This window comes from Chlorocebus sabaeus, chromosome 24, assembly GCF_047675955.1.
Source record: "Chlorocebus sabaeus isolate Y175 chromosome 24, mChlSab1.0.hap1, whole genome shotgun sequence".
NCBI classification, from domain to species: domain Eukaryota; kingdom Metazoa; phylum Chordata; class Mammalia; order Primates; family Cercopithecidae; genus Chlorocebus; species Chlorocebus sabaeus.
In genome coordinates, this window is record NC_132927.1 from 61,559,517 (window position 1) to 61,585,002 (window position 25,486).

Genomic DNA, 25,486 nt, shown 5'->3' on the forward strand with positions numbered 1-25,486 from the left:
TTGTGTACTTTTAAAAAGCTCTTCACACTTCTTTCTCCAGCCACTGTGCACCGTTACTTAGATTATAAGAGTGGATAGATGGGGGGCTGCATAGTAAGTCTTAAGACTTGCTCCTGTAAGGGATAGAAGGAAAAGCTCCCCCTAAGAAGAAAAACTTTGGCTCAGTATATACATTTCCTTCTTCTCCTGATGTTCCATGTGTTCAGAGTGTTTCTCGTGTCTTCTGCCTCTTTGTTAATCATGTTTGGCTAGTACTCCTGATCTGGACGTCCAGATCCTCTGATGTTCAGGCTTCTTGCCTGTGTTCGTGAACCCTGAATACGTGACATAGACTATTTAATATCTGCCTACCTTTTGGAATACCACAGTTTGCTGTCTAGACTTTACCATCCTCAACTGACAGGTCTCCTAAGAATGCATGATTCTGACCTACAACCACTCTGATCATCCCCCTTTGACCTTGTACCACTCTAAATGGTTCCCTCTGTTCCTAGTGCCAGCTCTCCTTTCCAAACGTTCCTTGCCTGTAGTTAGCTCTGTTTTGCTTTCTTTCCTGGCTTTAATGGGAGCTTGGCATGTGGAACTCATAGGAAAATAGTACTAAGTATCGCACCTAGAGCAAGCACCTTCATAGAGCTACACTAATGGTTCACAGATAAAAAGAATCAAGGTAATAAGGAAAGTTAAAAAACAGAGATTATTTAGCCTGGGAATGTGAAGTCTGAGGGATAACTTAATAACACTCTCCAATTACAGTGAAGGTTCTATGAGCATCTTAAAACTGCACATTGTAGTCAACTGGTTTTTTTTAAATATAGTTCTATTTTTTTTAATTTAATTATTTTTTTTTTTTTTTTTTTTTTTTTGAGACAGAGTCTCATTCTGTTGCCCAGGCTGGAGTGCAGTGGCACAATCTCAACTCACTGCAACTTCCACATCCTGGGTTCAAGCAATTCTTCTGTTTCAGCCTCCTGAGTAGCTGGGACTACTAGCATGTGCCACCACGCCCGGCTAATTTTTGTATTTTTATTAGAGATGGGGTTTCACCATATTGGTCAGGCTGGTCTCAAATTCCTGATCTCAGGTGATTGGCCCGCCCTGGACTCCCAAAGTTCTAGGATTACAGGTGTGAGCCACCATGCCCCACCATTTTAATCTATTTTTTAATTTTACTTTAAGTTCTGGGATACACGTGCAGAATGTGCAGGTTTGTTACTTAAGTGTGCACGTGTCACGGTGGTTTGTTGTACCTATCAACTGATTTTAATCAGTACTGAGGACAGAAATAATGAACATAAGCATCAATTACAGCATAAGGGATTCGGGTTAGGCATGAAGAAGAATTTCCTGATAGGGATTGCTTATAGCAGTTTCAATGCAAAGAGAAAATATGAAAAAAACACAATTTAATCCAATATCCTAAACTTTCTTTGGGAAAACTGGAATATAGAACTTTGAGTGACACAGGTTTTCAACTGGCTCAACAATATTCAAGGTCATCTGCTTTCCAAGTGATGAGAATAAAGACTGAAGCTGACATGGACATTCTGAACTTTCACCATCAGCTCCTGTAATTTCTCCGTTATCAGTAGGGAGATGACAGTACAGATGACAGTACACCTCACTCCTTGTACTATTCTACTTTTCTGCTTCAAGTACTGATTTTGTGCTAAGGATATAAGAGCTGGCTATAACAAGATATATATTACTGGCAACAATTAACGTAGGGCTTATTTTGTAGTCTATCATATCGCACAAAATAATAATTTAAAAAGAAAGAGTTGTGGTATCAGTTTTCTTCATCTTTTCTTCATTTGTTTCAATCACTTTTCTCCCCCAAAGCATGTGGTGCTAGGTACTGTGCTAATTTTAAAAACTGTATTAAGTTGTAGTATCATTATATAATTACATTGAAATATTATTCTATCTTTACTTTTGTCCTTAAATGAATTTATAAATAGAAAAATATTTTAATAGATTTAATATTAAAATATTAAATATAAACATATAATGTAATTAGGAGCTTAGCACTGTAAATGGGGAGAAATATTTATCTTCTACACCTTAATTTCATTAGCTTAGGCCAAGTGAGACTGATGAAAGACAGATTAGCAAGAGAAAAACACGCAGATTTATTTAAGTTTTACATGACTCATCTCTTTCATAAGGGAATGAAGATCTTCACAATTTCTTTAAGCATAAGCATTTTTATACTATGTTTGATCAAGAGTGAAAAGTCAGGGAAAACTGTGATAGAAAAGGAAATGATCTAAGGGCAGTAAATGGGGGAAACTCAGCGAGACCTGTTTTGATTCCTTGGGATCCCTTCATCTTCAGGGATTAGGATACTCCTTTCCCCGGGGCATAGGAAGGCACCTCTCACATGAGTCTTTTTCTTCAGGAGAGAAGAGGGAAGCTAGAGAATTCTTCCAGCACCTGTTACTCCTCAATTCCTTCCACTTAACATATTCAGGCTGGGTGCGGTGACTCATGCCTGTAATCTCAGCACTTTGGGAAGCTGAGACGGGCAGATCACCTGAGGTCAGGAGTTTGAGACCAGCCTGGCCAATATGGTGAAACCCCATCTCTAATAAAAATGCAAAAATTAGCCAGGCATGGGGGCACGCACCTGTAATCCCAGATACTCAGGAGGCTGAGGCAGGAGAATCACTGGAACCCAGGAGGCGGAGGTGGCAGTGAGTCAAAATCATGTCACTGTACTCCAACCTGAGTAACAGAGAAAGACTCTATCTCAAATCAATCAACCAATCAATCAATCAATCAATAATAAAAGTATTCAATGTGCCAAGGCACCATATTTTAAGTAGTGTGTTCTGAAACCCATCACCTCTCAGTTTAGTAGATGCCCAGCCCCCATACAAGAAAATTCTATAGACTCCCTGTTTTGCTGGTTGCTTCTAAAGGTTTTTCTCCCATCTATGTGAATTCAGAAAGCCTTCTTTTGGAGGATTGGTGGTAATCTAATATCTATCACCTATAGCATCTGAGAACTTGGCTGGTTATATATCCATTTTCTTCTTCAAAATTATCCATGCAGATTGCACAGAACCATCATCCAGAAATCAGTGAAACTTATTTCCATGAATAACCTGAAGAAGCATCACTTGTGAGGTAAATTGCTCTGTTATGCTAATGTTCTTTCTAGCATTCCTAAGGCAGATAATGGTCCCTCTCACTGAGGCAAGTCAAACTGGTGAATAGTTCATTATCCTATAAAGAGGCTTTGCTTCTGTTGCCTACCCCTATCAGAAGCCTTGCTTTGATTTTTTTTCACAAGATTCTGATTAAATCTGTCATTTACAAAAAGCTTTCCCTCTATTTCTTTTATTTCTGCTGTATACATATTTATGGATGAAAGGATGGATTTCTTTCTTCAAACAGTCTACAACTTGATGGACTGAGGATTATCAGACAACATGTGACCACCTAACGTTTGCCAGAAGTCTGACTCATTGGAGACTTAAGGTGGATATGGACCACTTTGTTTACAGTCCTGGACACACTAACTCCCTCCTTTCAGTGTTTTATTCAGGGCCAGTTTTCCTTTTTTCTCTTTTGCTTCCATATCTATAGAATACCTCTCTTTTGAGTCTTAACTCTAATCATTCACTCCTAAGGATCAAGTCCAAATCTATAGAATGGTTCCAAATATTTGGAAGTTTTACTTTTAAGGCGATAACTGCACCTTTCAAAAATCACTGAATTGGCTGGGTGTAGTGGCTCACGCCTGTAATCCCCACACTTTGAGAGGCCGAGGCGGGTGGATCACCTGAGGTCAGGAGTTCGAGACCAGCCTGGCCAACATGGTGAAACCTTGTCCCTACTAAAAATTAGCTGGGCTTGGTAGTTGACACCTGTAATCCCAGTTACTCGGGAGACTGAGGCAGGAGAATCGCTTGAACTCAGGAGGTGGAGGTTGCGGTGAGCTGGGATCACGCCACTGAACCCCAGCCTCAGTGACAGAGAGAGACTCCATCTCAAGAAGAAAAAAAAAAAAAAGTCACTGAATTGTATTATCTTGAATGTCTTTCCCAAGTCTGATAATTCTTTAAAGCAAATCAACAATTGTGGCTATAGTTAAACAAAAGTGGTGTACCCAAATGTGTAACAAATTTCCTAGACAATTCTGGTGCTCACCACAGTTTAAGAAAATGAGGCTAAGGAAGTTGTCATCATTTTGTCTCAGAATATAGCACATTAATATGCTGAAACACAAAAAGCAACCTTAAAATTCTTCTCTGACCTTCCTTCGTCTCCCTGTCTCTGATCCTTTTTATTCCAAAGCACCAGGAGGGGATCTCTCTGGAAATTCTCTTATCTGAGTGAGAAAAATTCTACTAAAACAAATGCAATTCTCTTCAAGCCCCCTCCCTGGGAATCTTATTAAATGACCGGGAGAAATTAACCACCAGAGAAGAGAAGAGACTGAGGGTTGTCACCATGGCCAGACTGACTTTTCATCTATTCTGCTGAGGGCAGCTTTAAGAGATTACCTGGGGGACTGTATCTGCATAAGAAGAAAATCTTTGTTTGGAATGCTGTTCTGCCCCTCACCTTTCCAACTCATCTAAAAACTATTGTTTGTCTTTCAGTCCCATTCAGCATCCAAAGAGAATCATTTACAAATCCCTGCTGGTCTTTGAGCTCGTTCATTTATGGGTTCCCCATCCCTCTCCCTAGTGAAGAGGGTATTCAAGCATCAGCTATCTGACTCTTTTCTCTTTTGATTTTTTTCTTTTTTTAGTTTTTTATATTATTTTGTGGCTCCCATGCATTCTGCATGTTAATGAATTCATTATTTTTTTTTTTCTATTGTTAAACTATCTCTTGTTACAGAGGTGTCAGCTATGACTCTTTAGGATGGGGACAAAGGGATTACCCCCTTTCTATCTATACACCATTGATCATGACTTCCTTAAAAACAACTTAAATTAATACAAATTTACTTGGAAAGTTTTATTACAGTGCTTTAAGATGTATTACCATCATCTGTCAGAAATTGCGCTCTTCTGGTTCAGTTGGGCTTGCAAACATTTTCGTCACTTCTCTCCTCAAATGCATAAATCCTTGCTTACACCTTGCCTTCATCTCTGCATTCTATGAGAAGCTACATGCTTCTCTGTAACCTTTTGGGCTTGAGCCACACACCACTCTTCTTAAACAGCGTGCTTTGCAGCATTTAATTTGGGTCAGCTGTTAGACTTCTTCCAAGAGCAAAATATAAACAATGTACAAGCATTCAATGTAAAATCGACTTGTCGTAACTTTGACAATAAAAAGGAAGTTTCTTATTGGATATTTAGTCTCTGGAAAAATCAAGTTTTCTTTTTGTTTTCTTTCTTTTTATTTTTTGTGATAGGGGCTTGCTCTGTTGCCCAGGCTGGTCTTGAACTCCTGACCTGAAGCAATTCTCCTGCCTCGGCCTCTCAAAGTGTTAGGATTACAGGTGCGAGCCACTGCATCCATCTAAAATTGGTTAAAAAAAAAAAAAGAATTAGGTAATTATTGCATGTCTACAGTGTGTGAGGCTTTGGCCCTTAAGTTTGCAACCTTGTTGTGTGATACAATAAATCAGGAAACAAAAAGGTAAATGGCACTTTTATCCTCACCAAAAAAGTAATAATTCAATACAACAAAAGATCTGGCTCTGGAAATGTAGATATTTTATGTCTGTTAAGTGAGAATAAATAAGTGAATGAACGAATGAACATAATTGACAAATAAATGGTATAGAGAATGCTATCGAATTTTAGGATAAATGTTACTTTAGGCTAGCGTGATTCCAGAAAACTTTCTGGAAAAGGTAAAAATTAAGCAAAAAAAAAAAAAAAAAAGTCCAAAATAATTGAGAGGAGACAGGTTAAAATATTAGATAATTATTCAAACTAACAGTAGGACTAGTTAAAAGTTGGCCAGTTTCTTATATTTTACAACTATTTAATTAATATAAATAACTTTAATATTTGAATATAAGAATATCTGAGCAGAGAGTTAGAAAACTGCAAAGATGGAGTTTTACATCAATCTGCAAGTTTCTTAATTTTGTTTTTGAGCTAACACACTGTGGCAGAGTGCATATTTTAAAAACAGCATTTGTTGGCCGGGCGCAGTGGCTCACGCCTGTCATCCCAGCACTTTGGGATGCTGAGGCAGGCAGATCACAAGGTCAGGAGATCAAGACCATCCTGGCTAATATGGTGACACCTCGTCTCTGCTAAAAATACAAAAAATAAGTAAATTAACTGGGCCTCATGGCAGGCATCTATAGTCCCTGAGTAGCTACTCAGGAAGCTGAAGCAGGAGAATCTCTTGAACACGGCAGGTGGAGGTTGCAGTGAGCCGAGATCATGCCACTGCACTGCAGCCTGGATGAGAGTGAGACTCTGTCTCAAAAAAAAAAAAAGAAAAAAAGAAAGAAAAGAAAAACATCCTTTGTCAAAATTCACAGCAAAGCCCTTCTTCATAAACCGATTGCAGGAAGCAAGATAGTAATGGATCTGTTGAGGCCCAGAACCCGATATCCTGAAGGATGACACCTCCGCATGCTGACTACTTTGATCTAAAGGACACTGGAAGGCAAGGCCTCATAAGCAAGGTCTCTCTGACCTTCTCTCATCCTCCTATCTCCCACCCTCCTTTTCCACCAATGCTTATTATAGAAACCAAAATTCCTCTTCTCCAAGTTGGTCATAGAAACTAGAACTTCTCTCCTCCAAAGCAAGCCATGAAACCTAGAAAGTTCACTCTCTCCCTTCTGTCTTCTCCATTGATGCCCCCCATTCCAGAGGAGTCTTACCGCCTAACCTAGAGGAAGAAATGTGGCACAGAGAGGGTAAGGAGAATCTGGACAGGCCTTGCTGGGTTTTCCCCTACTCTCTCTTTAACCAGTAGTTCATACTGTTTTGTCCAATCCCGTTTCTACAGGACTGTCTGTCCTTCATCAAATCTAAGCATAAAAACAGATGGTTTTCCTGGGATCTTTAGTCTTCATTTTCTGAAGGCTCCTGTGTCACAAAGAACTTTGATTAAATAAATTTGTTGTGTTTTTCTCTGGTTAACTTTTATTATAGGAGTATCAGCGGTAACCATTATGATGGGTGAGGAAAGGTATCAAACCTTTCCAGCCCTACAGGCCTATTGAGTCACTGAAAGTCATATGACATTTGTAGAGAAGGCCACTCCAAATTGCTTAATGACCTATGCAAAATAATGTATTAAGTTGTTTTTACCTAAGTGTATGCCTCTGGTTGTTGGAACAAAACAGAAATGCTTTGGTCCCCAAAATGCTAATTTTTACCTGCTAAACACATCCACAATACACATAAATACAGTAAAGAAAAAAGAAAAAAAAAAGTGAAACCACAGCATTCTAACAGCTGTTGCTCCTTTCCAGCTAATGGGCCTTATTTGGGAAAAGCAGCAATTAGATGTTAAAATCTGTGTGTACGTGTGTAGGGCAGATTAAAAAGTGTCAGGGCTCAGGAAATCGCTATTACACCCTCCCCCATCTGTTTAATATAAAGCAGTATTTTTTCTCCCACCTCTACCAACCCACACACAAAAAAGACCTGTCTGGAGGAGACAGAAATTAAACTCCCAGACTGAGTGGTCCTGCTTTCCTGCCCAGCATAGAGGAACGTTGATGATTTACTACATATTGCAAATTTTCATCACACAAAACATCACTTACAGCACTTATGTGATTAACTAATTAAGTCATTAGACACAAAGGTGCTTATCATGAGATAATTGCATCCCAGGGATATAAAGAGAGAAACAGAGTCCGGCTTGAAACAGGAGTCCTTGCTATTACAAGGGCTCCTTCATTATAGAAAGGGTATCCAAGTAGGCAGGTGGAGGAGATGAAAGATACATGTTTCTCCACCAAGAGAGTTCAGGTTAGAGGTCAAAGTGAAAAACCCTTGACGTCCAGATTTGACTCAATTATGTAGACTCCACTAAACGGTACCAGGGTGTCCACAGGGCATGTGTGAGAGTCGCTTAGAATGCAGAGGACTGGAAACGTGCACCAAGAGGATGGGAAGAGCCAACCACTGAGCTGAATGCATTTGTTACAACTCCCCTGGAGGTCTAATTGCTGATAAAATTAAACATGCAAAGAGATATCTCTGCATGGCGAACTTATAAATCAAAGGTTTCTTAATGTGGTTTTGAAAACTATCAGATCATATCACCTGACGGTAACCAAGAAGGGAAATATTTTTCTCTAAGTGTTTATCTCAGTAACACTGTATATACATCCACAGATATGTGTTGAGTGTATATGTGAATACATGCTTCTACAAACAAATACCCATATATACAGGCGCATATAAGAATGAAGATACAGAAGGGCCAACATTTAACAAAGGTATGCAGGCTTGTAACATTGTTATCAATCACTAAAGTGGGAGCTTATCTGTCACCATTAGCATCATTAAAATATCTTTAGTTTTATAACTTGCTACACAAGAGTTTCTGTGCAAAAATACATACACACACATAGAACTATTAAACTTTGTTCAGGGAAGATGTGGGCCATTCCTTTCTAAACAGGTCTTCTGATACATGTGGTTTTATTTACATAACGATGCATTATAGGGCTAGCCACAGCAAATGCAATGTATTGCCTTTGAGTTATAACGATAACTCAAACCCACATTACCTATATATTTATTTTTATTAAATTATATGCATATTTTTAATAAATGTAAGTGGTATATGCACAATTGAGTTACATGTATGTACGGTGTAGTGGTGAAGCCTGGGCTTTTAATGTAACAATCACCCAAACAGAGTTTTAACCTGTAGATAATTTCTTATCCCTCACTCCCCATTTTTGTGAGTCTCCAGTTTCTCCAATTATTCTACTCTCTGTGTTCATGTGTACACATTATTTGGCTCCAACGTGTAAGTGAGAACATGCAGTTTTTGACTTTCTGTTTCTGAGTTATTTCACTTAAAATAATGGTCTCCAGTTCCATCCATCTTGCTGTAAGACATATGATTTTATTCTATGTTATTGCTGAGTAGTATTTGATGTTGTGTGTGTGCACACGCTCGCATGTGTGTATACACTCATAAATGTATACACAACACACACACACACTACATTTCTTTTTAGAATCATCCACTGATATGCACTAGGTTGAATACGTATCTTTGCTCTTGTAAATAGTGCTGTGATAAACGTATGAGTGCAGGTATCTTTTTATAATGAATTCTTTTTCTTTGGGTAGATAGGCACTAGTGAGATTACTAGATTAAATGGAAGTTCTATTGTTAGTTTCTTGAGAAATCATCATATAATTTCCCATAGAAGTTGTACTAAATTACAATCCCACCAATATTGTGTAAGCATTTCCTTTTCTCCACACCCTTACCTATATCTGTTGTTTTTTGACTTTTTAATCATAACCATTATGACTGATATGAGATGATATCTCATTGTGGTTTTAATTTAAATTTCCCTGATGATTAGTGATGTTGAGCATTTTTCATATGTTTTTTGGCCATTTGTATGTCTTCTTTTGAAAAATAACTATTCATGTCTTTGCCCATCTTTTAATGGAGTTATTTGGTTTTTGGTTGTTAAGTTGCTTGAGTTCCTTTTAGATTCTGCATAGTAGTCCTCTGTCAGATGCATAATTTGCCAATATTTTTTACCCATTCTGTCAGCTGTCTGTTTACTCTGTTGATTATTTCTTTTGCTGTGCATAAGCTTTTCAGTTTAATGAAGTCCATTTGTCTGTTTCTGTTTTTCTTGCATTTGCTTTGGAGGTCTTAGTCATAAATCTTTTGCCTTGGCCAATGTCCAGAAGACTTTTGCTTAGGTTTGCTTCTGTGATTTTTTAAAGCTTCAGGTCTTACATTTTAGTCTTTAATCCATCTTGAGTTAATTTTTGTATATGGTGAAACATATGGATCCAGTTTCATTATTCTATATATGGCTACTCAATTTTTCTGGCACCATTTATTGATCAGGGTGTCCTTTCTCCAGTGTATGTTTTTGTTGACTTTGTTGAGGATCAGCTTGTTGTAGGTATGTGACTTTCTGAGTTCTCTACTCTGTTTCATTGATCTTTTTGTCTATATTTGTGCTAGTACCACGCTTTTTTTTGGTTACCGTGTTCTTGTAGTATAATTGGAAATCAGGTAATATGATGCCTCCAGCTTTGTTCTTTCTGTTTAGGATTGCTTTGGCTGGCTTTTTGTTGTTGTTGTTCCATATGAATTTTAGGTTTGTTTTTCTTTCTTTCTTTCTTTTTTTTTTTTTTTTTTTTTGAGACAGAGTTTTGTTCTTGTTGCCCAGGATGGAGTGCAATGGCCCGATCTCTGCTAACTGAAATCTCTACCTCCTAGGTTCAAGCGATTCTCCTGCCTCAGCCTCCCAAGTAGCTGGGATTACAGGCTCCCACCATCACACCCAGCTAATTTTGTGTTTTTAGTAGAGACAGAGTTTCGTCATGTTCATCACACTGATCTCGAACTCCTGACCTCAGGTGATCCCCTGGCCTCATCTTCTCAAAGTGCTGGGATTACAAGAGTGAGCCACCACCCCTGGCCCTAGGATTGTTTTTCTAGTTCTGTGGTGGGGGGGGGGAGTTGGTGTTTTGATAAGAATTAACTGCATCTGTAGATTGCTTTGGGTAGTATAATCTTTTTTTTTTTTTTTTTTTTTTTTTTTTGAGACGGAGTCTTGCTCTGTCGCCCAGGCTGGAGTGCAATGGCGCGATCTCCGCTCACTGCAAGCTCCACCTCCCGGGTTCACGCCATTCTGCCTCAGCCTCCCGAGTAGCTGGGACTACAGGCACTCACCACCACATCCAGCTAATTTTTTTTTTTTTAATGTTTTTAGTAGAGACGGATTTTCACCATGTTAGCCAGGATAGTCTCAATCTCCTGACCTTGTGATCCACCCACCTCAGCCTTCCAAAGTGCTGGGATTACAGGCATGAGGCACTGCACCCGGCCAATATAATCATTTTAACAATATTGATTCTTCCAACCCATGGACATAGAATGTTTTCCTATTTGCTTTTATCATCTACAATTTCTTCCATCAGTGTTTCATAGTTTTCTTTGCAGAGATCTTTCACCTCTTTGGCTAAATCTATTCCTAGGTTTTTCTTTGGTTTGGATTTGTTTTCTAGCTATTGTAAATGAGATTGAGTTCTTGATTTGGATCTCAGCTTGGTTACTATCAGTATATACAATGGTTACTGATTTTTCTACATTGGTTTTGTATCATGAATCCTTAATAAATTTATATGTTAAATCTAGGAGTATTTTCGAAGAGTCTAGGATTTTCTAGGAATCAGATTACATCAGCAGCAGCAAACACAGATATTTTGACTTCCTCATTTCCAATTTAATGCTTGTTATTTCTTTTTCTTTCCTGATTGCTCTGGCTAGAGCTTCTAATAGTATGTTGAATAGAAGTGGTGAAAGGGGGCATACTTGTCTTATTCCAGTACTTAGGGGAAATGCTTTCAACTTTTTCCCATTCAGTAATGTTGGTTGTGGGTTTGTCATATACAGCTTTTATTATTTTGAGGTATGTTCTTTCTATGCCTAGTTTATTGAGGGTTTTTAATCATGAAGGGATGCTAAATTTTATCCAATACTTTTTCTATGTCTGCTGAAATGATCACATGATTTTTGTTTTTAATTCTGTTTATATGGTAAATCACATTTATTGATTCACCATTATAAACCATATATTAAAACATCCTTGCATCCCGGAAATAAAAGCTACTTAGTCACAGCATATTATCTTTCTGATTTGCTATTAGATTTGCTTTAATAGCATTTTGTTGGATGTTTTTGTATTTATGTTCATAAGAGATGTTAACTTTTCTTTTTTATTGTGTCTTTGCCTGGCTTTTGTTTCAGGGTGATACTGGTTTCATAGCATAAGTTAGGGAGGATTCTTTCCTTCTTGATTTTTGAAACAGTTTTAGTAGGATTGGTACCAGTTCTTTGTACATCTGGTAGAATTTGACTGTAAATTCATCTGGTCTTGGGTTTTTTTGTTGTTGGGAGATTATCATGTTTTCAATTGAAAGTGATTATAAAAAGAGAAAAAAATACCAAGAAAATGCAAAATAGATATTTAGATAGAGAAGATACTTGCTTTAGCAGAGATAATAAAAAATGGAAAACTTATGAAGTCCCTTAAGTTGCTCTGTGGTTCCAATCACTTAAGATTAGTAGAATATTTATATTTCAGATTTGAAACTAAATTGTCAATTTTATCAATCTTTTCTAAATACACTGTACATGAATTAAAAATATACATTTTAAGGATGGAGTCTGATGGCATAAAACTAACATTGACCAGAAAATCAGCAGATCTAAGTTCACATTCTCTTCAACATCTCTCCTACCAACTTTGTGTTTGAAGAAACTCACCTAGCATTTCTTTACCTTAGCCTTCATATCTGTAAAATAAGTCCTCTAGATCTGTCCCTTTTCCTATCCACATAATCTACAACCCTCCGTAACCTACAACATCCCTCTCTTTCACACACGCACACACATACACACGTACACACGATAGGTCAAAACTTTTCCAAAATCATTTGGAAAGCTGCTCAATTTTTGTGTAAAGTCTATAAAATGCTCATTTTCTATTCAAATAATTGTATTAAAATAGACAATTCATTAGAACAAAGCCAAAGTTAGTAACATGCTCATGATTTTGTGTTATTCTTCCCTGAGTTTCCTTATTGCTTATCCATTGTCATGCAAGAACGTGATTCACAGATGACAAACTAGGACTGACGACGTACCATGGTCCTTTCCCTTATGATCTTGTAACCCATGTAAGAAAAGTAAGTGAACACACTACTCAAGAAAATATGTAACTGAATATTAATTATGGCTTAAAAATTCAAAGCTCTATAGGCATTTATAAGAGAATTTTTCAAAAACGACTTGAACAAACATACAACTTGGACAAGGAGAAGAGCGAGCAAGTCTGAACAAGCCGTGCATACAGTAGTTTGAATAAAAGTGCAGAAGTGGAAACAAGGCCTACTCAGGGGAAGAACTCAGCAACAGAGGCTGCATACTGAAGGCTGTGAAAATCTATCCCACCAAAGAACGGTATCATCTGCTGCCCTCACTTCATCCTGGTTTTACAACTAGTTTATAAAATGCCATTAAAATATTTGGCTTTAAGTTTTTTTTTTGTTTGGTTTGGTTGTTTTGCTTCTTTTTGGTTGTAGGTGAAAGATCTATGGATACCATTAATACTTTTAAATATAGATATAGATAAAATTTGGGAATATTCCACACTGATGAGGTCTTGGAGAAGTGAGCACCATTTACAAGTTCTGGTGAAAATCTCATCCAACCGAGCCTGGCATGGTGTCTTATATTGTAATTCCAGCTCTTTGGGAGGTAAAGGTGAGTGGATCACGAGGTCAGGAGATCACCACCATCCTGGCCAACATGCTGAAACCTCGTCTCTACTAAAAATACAAAAATATTCGCCAGGCGTGGTGGCGGGCACCTGTAGTTCCAGCTACTAAGGAGGCTGAGACAGAAGCATAGCATGAAACCAGGAGGCGGACCTTGCAGTGAGCGGAGATGGCACCACCGTACTCCAGCCTGGGCGACAGAGCAAGACTCCGTCTCAAAAAAAAAAATAAAATAAAGAAAATCTCATCAGACCTGTATTTCTAAGACACATGTTGGCAAAATGTGTCAAAATCCTTAAAAGTGTTTTATATCCTTTAACTTAGTTAATTCTACATTTAGAGATTGTTCTTGAAGGAAAAAAAAAAACCCAAATTGCATATAAATGCTTTAAGCACAAAGATGTTTATTATGATTCTTATAATAGGTGAAAGTAATAATAATAATAATTTAAAGTGTTTAACAATGGGTATTGATTATATAAAGTATAATACAGTCACATAATGAGTATTATACAAGGTCATTAAAATGTTGAATAAGTGCATTTTCCTATCAATTAAACACAATACATTAATTTGGTTATGTATGTGCATGCACACATATACAGAAAAGTTCAGGAATCACTTAAATTCGAAATCTTAACAGCTGTTAACTCTGAGAAGTGGGATAAAAAGTGTTTCTTCTTTTATATTTGTATATTTTATCATTATTTCACAATAAATCCATACTATTTGTGCACTACAATTTTCTAAAAGCAAAAACAATCAATATCATATTTGTAACATGTGAAAGATATTATATTTTAATTTGAGGTATAAATATACAAAAGGCGTACACAATTCATTTGGCATTATTGACATTATTTCTCCATGCTGGCTTTTATTTATTTATTCTTTTGAGACGGAGTCTCGCTCTGTCCCCCAGGCTGGAGTGCAGTGGCACAATCTCTGCTCACTGCAATCTCCGCCTCCCGGGTTCAAGCGATTATCCTGCCTCAGCCTCCTGAGTAGCTGGGATTACAGGTGACCGCCACCACGCCCAGCTATTTTTTGTATCTTTAGTAGAGACAGTTTCACCATGTTGGTCAGGCTGGTCTCGAACCCCTGACCTCATGATCTGCCCACCTCAGCCTCCCAAAGTGCTGGGATTACAGGCGTGAGTCATGCTGGCTTTTTAAATGGTCTTTCTTCCTGGCCTACATGATTCATGTTCTCCTATTCACTTCTCACCTCTCCAGTCAGTCCTTCTGTCTGCAGTACTGGCCTTTTTTCTTCTGCTGATTCCCTATGTGCAGATGCATCTTCAAGTTATGCTTTGTTTCCTACCTCTTACTTCTCCCACTTTTCCCTCCGGAGCTCATCTACCAACACCTGTATATTAATCATGCACTAAATTTTATCTTCAGCCAGAACTGCAAGGTATTTCCACATGGATGTTCCATAATGACTGAAACTGTACATAAGGACTCTGAATTAATCAACGTTGCCCAGAAATCCTCTACCTTGACTCCATTTATTGGCCGTCGCTCCATAATTTATAAGCTGAGATGAAAACCGGGAAGCCATCATTGACTTTTCCCTCTCCCTCACCCCTGCCTTCTTCTAATCCATCACTGGCCCTGCTGACTTTACCTCTTAAATATTTCTGGAATGTATCACCTCCTCTTTCTTAAACACAACTGTCCTGAATCAGCACATATCATCACTTCCCTAAAGCACTGTAACAGCTTCCCAGCTGGTTTTTTTGTCTCCCTCTCAAGTTCATTCTACAACGATTGGCCAGAAGATCATGCTTCAGTTGTAAATCTAAATAATTCACTATCCTGCTTTAAATCCTCCAACAGCTCCTTGTGGCCTATAGGATAAATTCTAAGTTCCTTGATGCAGTTTGCAGGATCTTTTTTTATCATGCCCTTGCTTTCTGAGAATTTCATCTCAGCAAATACACACCTGCTTATATTTCCATCCACACGTTTCCTTTCCCTCACCATTATCTAGACACTTTGCTTTAGCGTTTATCCTCTTTTCAATCCACAAGACCATTGAGCAGCTGATTCCTGCTTACCTGCTAAGACTCACTTGAGGTTTCACCTTCTCCAGGAAGTGTCACTCACCCATCAGACAACCAGTGGTGTGCTGGCACCAGCTCCTGGAAGCTCATGAGAAACAAGTATTCCATTTTCAGGAATTTTATGAGATGGTAACTAAACACAGGCAGTCATAAAAATTAATTTATATGAATTTGTGACTAAATAAATTATATGAAAAACAAAAGCAAAATATAATTAAACCCATCACTTTCTAATTATTTGTGCCATTTTGTTTTTATTTATTCTTTTCAGGTTACTTATACTTCTTGTATTTTTATGGCAGAAATACTATGTAAGAATGAACACCTCTCTTCCTAATTTCACATTCACTGGCATTACATTGGTTGGAATGAAAGAATTTATACCATAGGAATCAGAAAATATTACAAATGAAGGCTTAATTTTTTGTTTTGTTGATTAGGCTTAAGAAAATGATTAATAAAATTATAATAATGCAGATTAAACTTTAAAACTATAATATATCTATAGCTCTTACATTATCAATAACACACACAAAAATGAGGAAATATCATTCCAGTGTTTAACAACCACCGTCAGATTCAGCCAAGAAGTTTCTCGTGCCATTGACAAATGAAGGAGATTCCAGCATACATCTTCATTGTTTCTCTTTCATCTTAAAAAATATTAACCAACATTTGTGTCAGAATTTTTCATTCATCAACTGTATAGAATTTACAATAAAGAGCCAAGTGCGGTAGCTCATGCCTGTAATTCCAGCACTTTGGGAGGCCGAGGTGGGCGAATGGTCAGGAGTTCGAGACCAGCCTGGCCAACATGGCAAAACCCTGTTTCTACTAAAAATACAAAAGTTATCTGGGGGTGGTGGTGCATGCTTGTAATCCCAGCTACTCGGGAGGCTGAGAGAGGAGAATCACTTGAAACCAGGAGGCAGAGGTTTCAGTGAGCTGAGATTGCACCACTGAACTCCAGCCTGGGCAACAAAGTGAGACTCTGTCTCAAAAAAAAAAAAAAAAAAAAAAAAATTACAATAAGGAAATATTACATATTTCATTTTTTTATAAATCTCAAACCATGTATCTTTTATATCAATTATAATAAATGTATACAAGTATATACACATGTAAAATTTTTCTAGCTAGCCAGTTGTGAAACATTTACCAGCTCACCATTGTCCAACACTCTCCTTTTTGTGAGTAGAAATGCACATGATTAGGTTTTGCTCTACTCTCTTCCTGTCTGTATCTTTTTCACTGCCCTTGTTCCCTCATTATATGATCTACTTTGGTGTCTGCCTCCTACATAGACTGTGATAACCTTAAAGTTGGAAGAAAACATACCTCAAAAGTACTTAGTGCTCATTCCTGGATGGAGAGATGACGGCTATTTGCTTTAAAAATATTTTTACAACTTGATTAATGAGCATACGTCTGTTAAAACAACTATTACCTTTATAGTTTGCAAAAAGCAAGAAAAATTTGTCACAAAATTCTAGTTTATTCTTCATTTCAACTCTGAGTATACTCCTGCTACACAGAGTCATGTACTTTCAACCTTTACAGCTGTTTCATCTGGTATTTACTTTCATATTTCTGATTATTAGACTTATACTGCTATACTGATGCTATTCCATTATCTCTCTCTATTATTTGAAGATATACCTATTTTTAAAACACCACCCAAACATACACTCATGCACATATGTACATCTTCTCTCCAGCCTCCCAGCATTTCAATTGCAATTTTGAAGTAAATCAGCATCTGTTGCGTTACAACTGTGTAAATATTGTTCACTACTGAACCAAGTAATGTACTTTAATTTTGTTTCCTTTCTTATCCAAGTTTCTGTTTTACCTGAATGTACTATTTGTTTCACATTATTTAACTTGGACAAGGAGTCAATCTTGAGGATAAAAGCCACATACAACAGAAGATGAATAAAACAATAGAAAGAGGATGCTTAATGACCATGGACTGCATATTTCTATAGTTCTTCTATGTGAAAGAATAATTTCTTTTAGTCTTAAGTCACTGCTATTTGGGGTTTCTGCTATAAGAAACTGAACCTAATCGTAAAATCCTAGTTTGTATTGTTTTCTTACTTTTTCCTCTTCTCTCTCTCTCTCTCTCTCTCTCTCTGCCTGTACTTTAGGAAAATCAGTTTCTGAGGACAAAGAAACCTGTGTGAATATAATCGCATTACTACATTTGCACAGAAAACTTTTTTTCTAAGCCTCTGATTCTTTATCAATACAATCGGTAAGGTAATACCTACCTCAAAGTCTTATTCAGAAGGTTAAATCAAAACATGTATCAAGGAGCCCTCGATAGTGTCCTAAACAGTAAATGTACGAATCACTGGGAAGGAGGAAATGCAGACAGTTGCGGTTAGTTGAAGTAGCAGCAGCAGTATCCACCACATTAATGGTAAGGGTCACGGGAGTAGCAATAACAATAGGAACCCTTCTCTTTTCAAAGACTATTGTCACTGGCTGTCATACAATTCAACCATCTTCCTGATCCCTTTCCCTCATCATATTTGTAACGAATATCCACCACATATACCCTGGTTTTTCTTCCTCTTCTTCCATTTGGGAAGTATCCAATATCATCCTATGTGACCAACCCTATAATCCTTTATTAAAGCTTTTCCTTCATTTCCTGCAACCTGTAGACATCTCTTAGCCCCTCAGAATCATCTCCAATCAGAATATTCTTACATGCAAAATGGATTGAAGACTTGAAAATATGACCTTTCTCAGCTTGGACTCAGATCACGCATACTAGAAACAGTGAAAAAAAATTGATTATTTTTATTATTTGACATTAACATTTATTTTCAGGTAGAAACTTTGTGACTGTAAGTAATGAGCTCAAATGCTTTTAAGCAACCTGGTTATAATCTATCAAGGCAACTGTGTGAAAGTTGGCAATGAAGAATAAAATAAACATTCAAAAACACGAAAGTGTACAGCTTTCTATATATTAATATGGTAATGGATGAGATGGTTTTAGACAAGTAAATAACTGGGTTACTTTGTCACGAGATATTTACAATTTTAATTTCTGCTGTACTTTTAAAGTCAAATATAATAAATGGGACTTAAAGAAACTGAATTTATTTTATTCTGCTTGTATTGTCGCTTTTATTTTTAACTGAAGCATTTTAGAAAATGTGTGTTCCCCTCCCAGTGTCCACTTTGTAGATACGGTCATTTCTAACACCCTAATTTGGGCTTCATTACATGCTGTAGTTATACATTGTATTCAGTCTTACACAGCTATAGCTGACCCTAAGCAATTACAGAGAATACGCAGAGTCAAACCAAAATAGAAAATAAAAGAATGAATGCCCTTGTATTCCCATGTAAGGAAAAATACTTGGGGTGAGAAAATTAGACTTCAGGACAAAAATACAAGCAGACCAAGATATGAGATCCTACTATTTATTGAGTACCTTCTCTGTGTGTGTGTGTGTGTGTATGTGTGTATATACACACATATATATGTCTATATATACATATATATACACACATACATATATATGGATATGTTTGTGGATATATACATGTGTGTATATATACATATATGTATATCAGTCATTGAACTAGCTGATTTACTAGTAATGCCTTACATAACCCCCTCCAAACCAAAATAAGATGTAGAAATATTGTTCCCATTTTATAAGTATGAAAATTGAATCTTGGAATAATTAGATAGGCCAAAGTCACAAAAACTGTGGTAGAGTTTCACTTGGAATCCAAATTAGTTAGAAACCATTCTAAGTATGTTTAAAACTATTTCATGAACAAATAAAATATTGCTCAGATCAAACACTACCATATCCCCTAAACAATAAAAAAAAAATGGAAATATTGAATGAAAAAAACAAAAGGAATATGACCCCAAGGCAAACATCCAGCACTTTCCAAATAAAGACTAACTTGGAGAATGAAAGTAATTCCTATCTTGTTTTCCAAAGAAAACAAGCAGAATATTCAAAAGCTAGAAGAAAATCACATCCAGGACTTGATTAAGAAACGATTTAAGATTCTTCTAACTCCCATACCAATCTGTGTTTAGGTTTAGATGTTCCCCAACTAGTATTATCTTTAATTACACATTACACTAATATTATTTCTGGTATCCAACAAAAAGCAAAAACAAAAAACAAAAACAAAAAGTCAGAAACGAAGCAACTGTTAATTTGTAAGGGGTAAAATCCTCTAAAATATTTAGAATCCATTTGAATGCAATTAATATTGGAAATAATTCAAGTTTTGCCTTTATCTTAAGTTCTGATTTTGGCTGTTAGACTTTTCTACATTTCAGAACAATCTAAACACATGTCAATTCATTTTAACTTCTGGAAAAACTTAAGAGAAAAACCATTTTGCATATAAAAGCAATTGAGCTGCTGATAGAGTCCACACTGACTCAAGAGTTCACAAATGTTCTTCGGTAACAGAAAAGGTAAAATGAATGTGGAATTTGATCTGAAGATTGTATATTTTAAGGTTTGGAATATTGATCCATTGCAAATGAAAATGGAAGTCCCATTTTCTCTAGCTTGACTAAAATGGTTTCCCACAAAGACTCTGGAACCATATTAACATCTTCTACCTTATGTAAATTAGAAGTTAATGAACATAAAAACCATTAGTCTTCACTTATGTTCTATAATTGAATCGATGCAATTGATTTTAAAGTTCAGAAGCACTCCATGTTTCAGTAAAGCATATAGAGGCTTTTAAGACTCTGATTTAGCACTATAAACAAGCCCATCAGATTGATAAGAATTCCCAGAAGAAACAGAAAGACAGCATTTACTGAGCTTAGATTTCTACATGCATGACATGAAATCCTGCTTCTTTTCTTAGCCTCATTCCTGACCTACTGAGGAGAGAGGGTAAGTTATGCAAAACAGAACATAATGAGGTTCTCATGTTCAAATTACACGAAGTCTCCATTCTTCCATAAAACTACACACGCACACACACACACACACACACACACAGGGGGGGGGAGAGAGAGAGAGAGAGAGAGAGACAATCACATATGTGCTAGAACATATTCTATAAGTTGCATAAAACAAGTTGAATTTTCATTTCAGTTTGAGAAGAAATATTATGGCCCATGTTCAGTGGTGACCCAGTAACTCTTTCTGAATAATAGCTCTTTCTGCTTCCCTACTGGGATTTCTGGGAGCTCTGCATTTACCTCACAGTGGTATGAGCCATGTGGTCACATCTATAAAGTCATCACTTTCTAAGGTCATCAGATATATGGAGAAAAGGCCAAGAAGGCTTCTTACTGAAGTCTTTAACCCCAAAGTCAACAACAGTGCACCATCAATTTAGTTAGAAAACAAGAATGACTTAGTGTCCCATTTCTGAACAAAGATTTCTTCTGAATTAAGCCTCATTTTTATTTAAAACAAGCAAACAAATGAACAAACACTGCCTCATTGGAGTTGTAGTCTTCTCTTGTAACAGGCGCAATTGATTTCTCCAAACAAGTACTATTTCTTTGACGTATACTTAATTATCAAGAAATGGCTGGGAGTGGTGGCTCATGCCTGAAGTCGCAGCTACTCAGGAGGCTGAGGCAAGAGGATGGCTTGAGCCTGGGAATTTGAGGTGGCAGTGAGCTATCATCATGCCCCGGCACTCCTGCCCGAGTGACAAAGCTAGATCCTATCTCTAAAATAGAATAAATAAAAATAAGAAATAGGAATTCACAGTTTTAGCCTCTACCATCATCATGGGTGTGGTTTCCTAGTTCATCTCCTCACTCCTGCCCAACCATGTGCCTGCTGAGGAGTCCAAAAGGAACAGTGAGTGAAAATTATGAAATGTCATCATCTGAGCATTTCAAAAACAACTACAAATTCAAGAGCTTTCCGTTTCTGTAAATTCTACATCATTTACAACAAAAACTGATAAACAAGATGATTAGAAAAATCAAAATATTCCTCCAGAGGGCAAAATCTGCTAGCCCCTCAGCAGAAATTAGATATGTGAATAAATTTATATAACATATATAATTATATATAATATAATATGTCAAATGTATATGTTATATATTCGTATATTATGTGTAATATATATGTAATATACTATATGTATCTTGTGCATATTATATATGTATATAATATACACATATTACATAGTAATATGTACACATATTAATATACACTTATTACATATTACATAGTATTTGTATATTATATATAATAGATGTATATGTACATATATACATATATGTGTATATAGTCTATACACTATGTGTGCATTATATATTGTATACATTATATACAGTATACAGTACATTGTATACATTATATACAATATAATGTACATTGTATACATTATATACAATATAATGTACATTGTATACACATATATGTATATATACACAAAATATATATTTATATATAATGTATATTATTCTGTATACATATATTATGTATTTTAATATATATATTTCTGATAACCATTTTTATTCAAAATTAAGCTTCACAAATGCCAATATTTTCATGTTCACTTTTCATTTTGTACTATTAAGAGTCTATACTTGAAGCTACGAGCAACACAGCCTTTTTCAAATTTCCAAAGCCACCTCCCTAGAAGTATAGGGGAGGAAGAGTAAAAAATTATGCCAAGTATATGTATCCAGCAAAAAGAAAAGCAAGCATTTCTACTATCTGCCTTTCTATAGGTTTCTGACAATGACTGGGGTAGTCACCTACACACTGAAGTCAAGTCTACACAATGAGATTCCTTTAGGCCTCCCAACTGTTCAGTCCCTGGTATTTGTTACAGCCATGCACTGCTGTGCCACTCTGATTTAAACCGCACATTGCTTTTCCCTTTCATTTCTGGCCAGAGCCCAAAGCCACACAGCAGGTGCTGTCTCAGGAATGTCACCATCTAATAAAAGTATTGTAACATAACACAGAGACAATGAAGTTCTCTTTGGATGTACTTGGATATTCTTGACAGATTGCATTCCTCATAAGACAGTGTCTCAAAGCTCGGGGCAGAAGAACAGTACATATGTATTTTTTGATTGCAAACAGTAAAAAGTCTTCGTATTAGTGTTGTTTGAACAATGAACCCCAGTGCTGGGTGACAGGAGTTAAGAAAGCAACTTCCAGCAGCTGCATATCCCCCCTCAGTCTGCACAATGTTGAAGAAGGAAGGTTCAGGCAAAGTTCTTCAAAAGGCAGTTTTTTGCACTCCTTTGGTGCTTTGTAGAATGACACCTTAATTGCTTTCCTAACTGGGTTATGTGGGACTGACATAAAGGAAAAACAGTTTCAAGGGAGTGAGAGATTTACATGATTCAATTCAATTGAACGGATTCAAGAGAGAACGAGAGCAGAAAAGTTAAGTTATGCAAACTAAAGGAATTAGAAACAGGACAGTAACAACTTTGAGATTAGATGCCGCTGCTTTGGGATTTAAGGCTTTCGGTTTAAGGACTGATCCTGGGTATGTCAAGGTCATGATTCCCTGAAAACAAAAAAGTCTATGTTTTTATGATGTTCTTGTTAGGCCTGTGATTTGAAAACAGAAAGTGAATATTCCAAGACAAGATAACAAGTTGGACTATTTGTTTAGGAACAGATTTCATACTCTAGCAACGATTATAGTGCACATACCAGACGCAGATAATACTGCCCTCAAATTTGAAGAAACAAATTTTATTTTCAGTTAAAACATTGAACTGAATTATTTTGACTTCTTTAGGTATCCTTGGGAAAAGATCTTCTTTGAAACTGGGCCAAGAGCATAGCGAGTGATTCAGTAATACCCTCATAAGATGTATTTTACATGGATTCAGAAGCATCTCAGGTCAGATCATGCCTCTCACAAGGCATTACAATTTTGTGCAATAAAACATTTTAAAACATTGCCTATGGGAACTGAGTAGATAATATTCCTAGTGGAGAATATCATCATTATCTCCCAAACTTATATGAGTTATATCCCAGAGTCATTCTTTCTTTCTTCCACAGATGAAAAAGAACTCAAGCAAGAATTACAATGTGCTTTTGTGATAGCCAATATCTTAAGTATCTGCCTTTCAGCTGTCTGTTATTTTATCATCCTCATATACAGCTAGATTTGATGAGAAGATGGAGCACCTGCTGTACTCCAAAACTTTACATTCAATAGCTCGTTGGTCCTCATAACCTGGTAAAATAATTGGCTTTCTATTTTTAGATGAGGAAATTTAAGATCAGAGAAGTTAGTTACTAGCCCGAGGTCACACAACTGGCAGGTGGAGAACCAGAATTTGAATCTGTGTCAGTCTGACTTGAACGCTTATGTTCTTTGCATAATAGGACACTTCCTTTACCAGAAAATATGTATGGTAAGTTTTCACCCTTAACATACTAATTGTCACACCATAGTATTCATCACTTAAACTCTGCCCTACTTAGAGATTTTTTTTTTTAAGTTGAACTAAATTAAGCTTCATAAAACTCAGTGTCAAATATATCTCAGAAGGTTTGGGCTTGAATGGAAGCGAAAATGTTGCCAAGTTTAACAGCCCACTCTAAACCTTCTGGGCAGTAAGTTTAGAGCACAGATTGAGTCTTTTAAGATTCAAGATTTCTTGTATTTGACAAGCTGTGATGTCCTGCATAGAAGTGGAAAGACTTGTACATGAATTATTTGGATATCAAAGGGCTCATAAACAGGGTGATATTAGATAGTTTTTGTACCTATTACATGTATTCCATTAAGTATTTTAAATTTGGTGTCATCCATTCTCTAGGTCTGTTTAATGCTTCTTTTCCCCAATCAGATGTCTTTGGAAATTGTATGACTTCATTTACCCATTCATATTCTTTTTAAAATTCAATACATAAGCAGAATAGGAGTAAACAAATAAAAGGGCAGAGAGAGAACTGTAGCTAATAAAGGAATGGGATACATGTATGATGAATTGGTAGAGTGTTTTTAAAAAGTGTGGGTGTGTGTGTGTGTGCGTGTGTGCGCGCGCGCACATGCGCGGGCGCGCACGCGCTCAATACATCTGGTAAACCCAAAACCCAGAACATCCTCTCTTTGTTCAGCATTTAAATTTGGACAGTAGCTTGATTTCAGCTACTTTTCTTAAACTCTTTGGTTTGACAAACTGGGCTTTGTGTCCTATGACAACAGCTTTTCTCAAGAAATTTCTGGTACTTTTTGATTCTGGTTGGACTGGAAATACCACAAAAACAACTTTCCTTATGGTATTTTGGCACTTCGACCATCAGGACCAGATGGTACACAGAAGTGCAGAGGAAGCATTGGATATGAATAATGATACATTTTTAAAAATCATCCAGTCTTCTCTAACTTTATTGCATTTCAGATGAAGATTCATGCCAATTTACACTCTGATCTGAACATGTTCATCCATTTCCAATGGAGGGAAACTGAATGGCAGGATGTAGGTTGAATTGGAATTAGAACAATTCCTATTCTTGATTTTGCCTGATGAGAATTAATCCCCAGTATTTTTTTTTTTTTCAAACCAAAAGGCAGAGCCTTTAAATGTGGTCTTCAGAAGAAAGCGTGGGAAAGCTTACAGATAAAGTACTAATTTTGACTATCAAGTTTAAACAGAAGGAAGAGTCATCATCTTAACCCCCAAGGTCAACAACAATGGTGTAACTGCAGACGAACATTAAATATGATCACAAAGGTGCCCAATAAATGTGCCCTGTGTTTGATGAAATATATGCTAAATTCTCAAGATAGAAATAGAACTCAGGTCTTAAATGTGATGTGTTATTTTTCCCCAAAGGAAGCTGAATTGTTGCGCTGGATGTTGCTGTTAAGTTTTGCTTCTTTCTTTGTGCATATTCCTTATTATTTTGTCTCAGGAAATGGAATCTGGGGAAGTATGAAACATTCACCAGTGACCAATCCTCACTAAACCATTTATAAAATATAATTAATAGAGGTA